This window comes from Octodon degus, unplaced genomic scaffold (assembly GCF_000260255.1).
Source record: "Octodon degus isolate 3935 unplaced genomic scaffold, OctDeg1.0 scaffold00014, whole genome shotgun sequence".
In the NCBI taxonomy this organism is placed as follows: domain Eukaryota; kingdom Metazoa; phylum Chordata; class Mammalia; order Rodentia; family Octodontidae; genus Octodon; species Octodon degus.
Genome location: NW_004524590.1, coordinates 1,263,662 through 1,269,865, shown reverse-complemented (window position 1 = coordinate 1,269,865; position 6,204 = coordinate 1,263,662). Strand labels below are relative to the sequence as shown.

The window sequence follows — 6,204 nt, the reverse complement described above, 5'->3', positions numbered from 1 at the left end:
TTTTTTTTTTTTTTTTTTTTTTTTTTTTTTTTTGTGTGTGTTTATTTTTTGTTTTTATGTGGAGGTGGACATTCCTGAATTTTATTTGGTATAAAAAAGCTTTGGTATTTTACAAACAGGTATAAAGGTTTAAAATATGTTCTGAAAATATTGAGGTTGAAACAGTTAATTTTAATATTCCATTTAAATAACAGCAGGCCTAGTGGTGACCTCCGAAAGGTACAAACTATAGCAACTTCTTCATATTTGGGTCACTTTATCTAGCAAAGACATATTGTCCCCCAAACTATACAGCTCCAAGTTTATCATTTTGCAGCCCTAAGTGATTTTTAGACTTCACTTGGTAATATTTAGGGGCTTGGCCAGCTCTTAAGCTAACAACTCCTGCTCTAGGCCCTCTCGTTGACATTCTCAAGGCAGATCTGGCCCCCACTTCACCTGGAGCACTGAAGCCACAGGCTAAAATTGTCTTAGTAAAAGTTAATCTGAGAGCTGGCCAAATAGCTCAGGGGATTAAAGCGCCTGCTTAGGCAGACACAGAGGCAGGGAGTTTGGGAGTTTGATCCCTGGCCTGCCATGCTGGCCCCGCCCCTGGGGCATGCTCAGACTGCGATTGAGGTTGGACGTGGTGGTGTGCACCTGCAATCCCAGCACTTGGGAGGCTGAACACAGGAGAATCACTACCAGTCTGATCTACACAGTGAGACCCTGTAGACCCTGTCCTAAATACAAGCAAAATACAACACAACAAAACACAACACACAAAAAAAAAAGAAAGAAAAAGAAAAAAATTAATCTGGCTCTGTCTAATGTTCAACGTTCTAGAGTTGACCCATCTCTGCCAGTGTTTCTAATTATTTTCCCAACTCAGCACATGCGCATTGCTGTCCTTTGGCAGTCTCAGGGCCCCTTACAATGGCTTTGCCAGCCACATATTCCACACGAAGCTATTACTCACTTTCCTGATGCGGTGGCAGACCTGGTTGCATATGGGTGAAAATGTGCTGCTCAGCTCTTTGGCCATGAGGTGCAAACTCTTATTGTTCCCTTTTCTTCAATTCATCAACAGTGATTGTGGCAATTTTCATCCTCTAGGCTATTGTATTTATTAACTTATTGATTGTCATTATCTTTCAGACAAATTAATTCAATTTGCTTCCATTTTCACAGATGGGGCATATTAGGGTCCTGGAAGTTTTGCGACAACCTCCTCTTCCAGAATAAAAGACATAGGTTTCTCTTTTGCGCAGAAGACCAACTTACAGCTGTCTCACGGGCCTTGCAAGCGTCCCTGTGTCACTGGCCATTTATGTTCCCCTTCCCAGCCACCAGGGAGCTCACATTCTGAGTCTGGCCCCTCACGCAGCGCCCCCGCTTCAGTGGACACTTCCTCAGCATTCATTCTTGCTTCTGTCTGCACTTGGTCTTAGCCCCGAGAGAATCTCAGATTCTGTGAGAGGGCATGTCTCCTCCTAGGGCCCTGCACTCATTCCACTTGCCTCTTTTATTTAGCCTTTGCCGTATATGAACTTGGGAGAGTGCAGACACAGGCCTGAGCCATTTTCGCAGCTGCTGTCTGGAGTTTCCTGTGCTGCCAGGAGAAGAAGGAGTGGCCTTGTTGAGGCTGCTGAGGGGCAGAGGAGACAAAGAGCCGTCTTGGTCCCAGGGAGGGTGTGACCAGACATCTGGGTGCAGGGGCGTGGAGGCCCTGTGCTGAGGTTGGAGCCCTCACCCTGCCCTGGTGGCCTAACCAACACTGGCCAGAGGATCAGAGGACCGGGGGGCCCAGAGGACGGTGGGTCCTCTTCCTTGGCTTGATCACACCCCGTCTTCACAGCCTCGGAGGATGCCTGGCAGGGCTGCGACCACACGGCACGCCTGGGGTAAGTGACTTCAGTGACTGTGCTGGGGGCGGGAGCCCTGGGAAGTCTCCTCACGCCTTGCGACTGCTCCCCTAAGCTTGAGGGATGGCAGGCTGGGGGTTTCATTCTTGGGGTATTGAAGATGTCACCAGAAAGGGGCCCAGGCAAGAGAAGAGAAGTGGGGAGGCTGGAAAGAGGGAGGTGCTGAGGGTCCCCCCAGCCTCTGTGGTCCTTTCCTGCTCAGGCTTTGCTGCAAGGCACTGGTAGCCACGTGCTGTAGTGGGCAGGGCATGTGGGATTGCGGTGGTGTGAATGTGTCCCCCCAACCTGTGTGGGAAACTTAATCTTGGAATTCAGGAATTCAGGTTTTTTGTGTTTTTTTTTTTTTTTTTTTTTCCTGTACTGGAGATTGAACTTGGAACCTTGTGCTTGTCAGGCCAGCACTCATGCTGCTGAGCTATTTTTCTGGCCCAATCTTAGAACTGAGATTAATAGAATTAGAAGGTGGGATCTTCAGGAGTAATTAGGGTTAGATATGCCACAAGCGTGGGCTTTTTGGTGGCATTCGTGACTGTATAAGAAATGGAAGAGAGACCCACGTTTGTGCAGACCCACCTGCTCTATCTCTCTGTGCGAGGCCCTCACTGGTGCAGCCCAAGTCCACGAGGCCTTGGGCTTCGTGACTTCTAGATCCATGGGCTAAATTAACCTTCTACATTACCCAGTCTCAGGGGTTTGTAATAGCCACCACAGAAGGACCACCACAGGCAGGGAGGAGGTGTGCTGTGTACAGTGTCTGGGCTGTCGGAAATTAATTCAAACAGTGCTTCAACGATGGCCTGTATCCCGCCCCAGCGAGGCGCCGTCCCGCACGCCAGCCTCCAGTGCTAGGCGCTCAGGCTTTTCGTGTGCGGGAGTCTCATGCTTTCTTCACCCGTGTGGGGCTGCTGGGCAGGCTGGCTGTCACGGTGCACTCTGCTCCTGGGCTCTGTGGACTTGGTGCTGCGGGCTGAAACCCCGCAGCCCCCTCGGCCTTCAACGGCACAGGAGCCCTCCGACCTCCTGGGAGGGCAGCTGGTGTTCCCTCTCTCTGTCCCACTTGCTCCTGGCCCTGGCTGTGCTGTGGGCCATGCTGTGGGTCGCCTCTCAGAACCATCAATGGGATGGTGATACCATGCGTGGGACATGGGTGGAATGCGTGGGGACACTGGTAGATCCCTGCCCACTGAGGGAGAGGAGCTGAACGGCCACCACAGATTCTGGAGCCTGGCTTGGGGCTTCTGCTCTTCTCTGGAGCAACTTGGGCGTCCTTTCTACCTAACTGGCTCTGAGTTCAGTGGCTGCAGAATGTCTGAGCCCTCATCTGGAAAGTGGCGCTCAGGACAGGTGTGCAAGTGCTCTTTCTTCCTCTGAAGTGCATCGTAGTCTGTTCTGTGATGCTACAGTGGGATACGAGGTCCTCTATGAAGGAAAGAGGTTTATTTTGACTCATAGTTCTTGAGGCTGGAGTTCAAGCCTGGGTGATTGCCATCGGTGAAGGCCTCATGCGGCCTCACAGCATGGGCCGGCAACGTGGCAGGCAGAGGTAGGTGTGGAGGAGGAGCTGCACACTCTTGTGAGGATGAGTCTGTTCTCATAGTGCGTCAGTCAGCTTTGCATCACTGTGACAGAATACCTGGGATAAACCACTTAAAAGAGGAAAAGTTTGTTTTGACTCATGGTTTCAGGGCGTTCAGTACCTGGTTGCCTGGTGCTGTTGCGGTGGGACAGAAATATCATAGCCCAGGAGGGAGTGAAGTTTTTTACTTCTTGGTGGCTGGGCAGCAAGAGATGGAAGGGCCCAGGGCTCCAAATCCTGCACCAGGGCACCGCCCTTGTGACCGCACGTCCTCCTCCTGCCCCACCTCCTGAAAGGCCCACCTCCTCCCAGTGGCACCATCAGCTGGGATTGAGCCTTTAATAAATGAACGTTTGGAGGGAGATATAACCCACAGCAGAAGGAGCCACCATATGCCTTCGAGAGTGCGGAGCTCAGGACTGAGCGCACCCCACGGCCCCACCATTTCTTAGTACTGTCACATGGGTGATCACATGCCAACATGAGTGTCAGGGAGCCACATCCAAATCCCAGCAGGGTGTGAGTGGGCCACCCCGAGTCCATTTTGACCTCTCTCCCTGCGACGCCCCTGCCCCTGCTGTGCTGCAGTAAGCCCAAGATGTCTGCGGGCCTGCTCTTCTCCTTGCTCTTGTTCCAGTCGTGGATGCCTCATTCTGTGAGGGTTCCAAACGTGCATAGGGTCTGGGCACCTATGGGTGGGCCCTGGAGCTCAAGGGGATGATAGGTGCCTGGACTTTGATCTGAGTCACCCCCAGTGCCTCAGGGGTATGCCCCATTCAGCCAGGCTAGGGGCCCATGGGTGGCATCAGAACAGCCACCAGACCTAGCCCTGAGGCTGGGGTAGATGTGGTGGTCCCCCAAGTGCCCACACTGGTGACCCGTTTGTCTTCCCTGGTGACTAGCTGAGGAGGGGTGTGTTATGCCGATATTAAGGGGAAAGACAGGCAGCAAAGGTCCAGCGGATCACTGCCCAGCCCACGGGCCCTGAGAGCCCCGCCAGGGCTTGCCTCCTACTGTGGGTATGGGGACTTAGCCAGTTCAGTTCTTTATGAAATAAGAATGAGTCAAGCAGAGGTGTGAGGCAGGCCAGGATGGGGCAGGCCTAGAAGCTGTCTGATAGCTGGAGGTGCTTCACGGGTGCTTCTCGGGGTCCTTGGTAGTCCCCTCTCGCTCTTTCCTCCACTTGGACCTCAGGGCCCCAGGCTGATGGCCCGGGAGGCCTCAAAGGTTCTGACCGCTAGTGCAAAATCACTATGACATCAGTTAAGTACCTGCTGTGAATCAGCCAACGCTGTGCCAACTGCCTTTCACACGTGACCTTATTTGATGTAGTTCCCAAAATAATCCACAAATACTGAGTTTCCCACCTCACAGAGAAGAGAATCGAAGTCCAGAGAGGTTGAGGAACTTGCCTGAGGATGCACAGCTAGACAGAATTCCTTGGTGCTGACCAAGCGGCTCCCAGTGCCGGCCAGCGCCTGGCCATCCCTGCAGACTGTGGGCCCTGCATTGAGCTGGGCTGCGCAGTGTGCAGACCAGGTCCTGCCTGTCACTGATCGTGTGTTCTTGGGTGCACCACGGGACATGTCTGTGCCTCGGTTTCCTCAGCAGGACATAGGATTACTGTGACTACTTGAGTTAACTAGCACATGCAAAGCGCTGACACAGTACCAGCTGGGGAATCGCTGAACTCTCTCAACCCCTGCTGAGGCAGCACCGCCAGTCCTACTCCCGTTTGTGCCCTGGGTCCAGAATCTCTTGCTTTTGTTTTAGAAACAAACAGGCAGGTGGATGTGCTGGGACAGCTGTGGTCTGAGTGGGTGCTCAGTGAGAAAAGCTGTCCCCACTGTGCACCTGCGGGGGACCTGGGCTGGCACAGGTGGCAGAGCCTGAGCTTGGGTCTTGGGGAGCACAGCTGGGCCTGGCTGCAGGGTGGCAGTGTAGAGACACTGGCCGGGGGTGTGGGTGGGGCGAGGGCACTACCACATGTGGGTCAGATGCCCTAGGTTTTATCTTAAAATGTTATCTTAAAAAGTTACTTATTCTATTGAATAATTTACTACACAGTACCTTCAAATGGGAAGTTTTCTTGTTGAAAACTTTGTTTTAGTATACAGTGGTATCTTGGTTTACGATCTTCATTTGTTTTATGGCTTGGAGGAAGATGGCTTGGTTTGTGTTTGTGTGGGTAAGACAGCCGTGTTGTGTTTGTCACCCAATGTGGGGTTTGTGAACCGAGAAAAAATTTTGCCACGTGCTTTTGTTTGCAAGCTGAACTGTTTGCAAAGAGGAGCGCCAGTAAACTGAGTTATTACTGTTGTGTAAATTCTAAGCACATTCATTTATATCTTATAAGATATAGTTTGATATTCAACTGTCTTCTACTTTGATAGCTAATACCCACGTGGACACAGGAGGCCCCCCACCCCCCAGGGGGCCCGGCGAGGACGCCCTGCGCTGCGCAAGCCTGCTGTCTCCGCTCCAGCGCTCGCGCCCTGCTTCCTCCCCTCCGCGCATACCTTGGGCCCGTACAGGTAGGAACCTCAGGGGTGACCCCACTTTAGTAGCAGCCAGGATGCCTGTCTTACACGGATTCGTCACAGACTTTGATGACTGTGCCCCTTCTGCCGGCAGTCGGGGCACTCGTTACAAAATGGCCTGCTCTGTTTGTCTGGGCTGCTGTGACGACATACCTTAGTCTGAGCGATGCACAAACAGCGGAGA

General features: G+C 52.4%; 1 long non-coding RNA gene across 1 annotated transcript in view; it reads left to right on the top strand.

Annotated features, from left to right (window-relative positions):
* Window positions 1-5,905, top strand: part of LOC111815308 — an 8,520-nt gene extending 2,615 nt beyond the window's left edge. The window contains exons 2-3 of the long non-coding RNA XR_002820019.1: window positions 1,513-1,883; window positions 5,874-5,905. This is a non-coding gene — a long non-coding RNA (uncharacterized LOC111815308). The remainder of the gene's footprint in view (window positions 1-1,512; window positions 1,884-5,873) is intronic.
* Window positions 5,906-6,204: the final 299 nt, after the last annotated feature.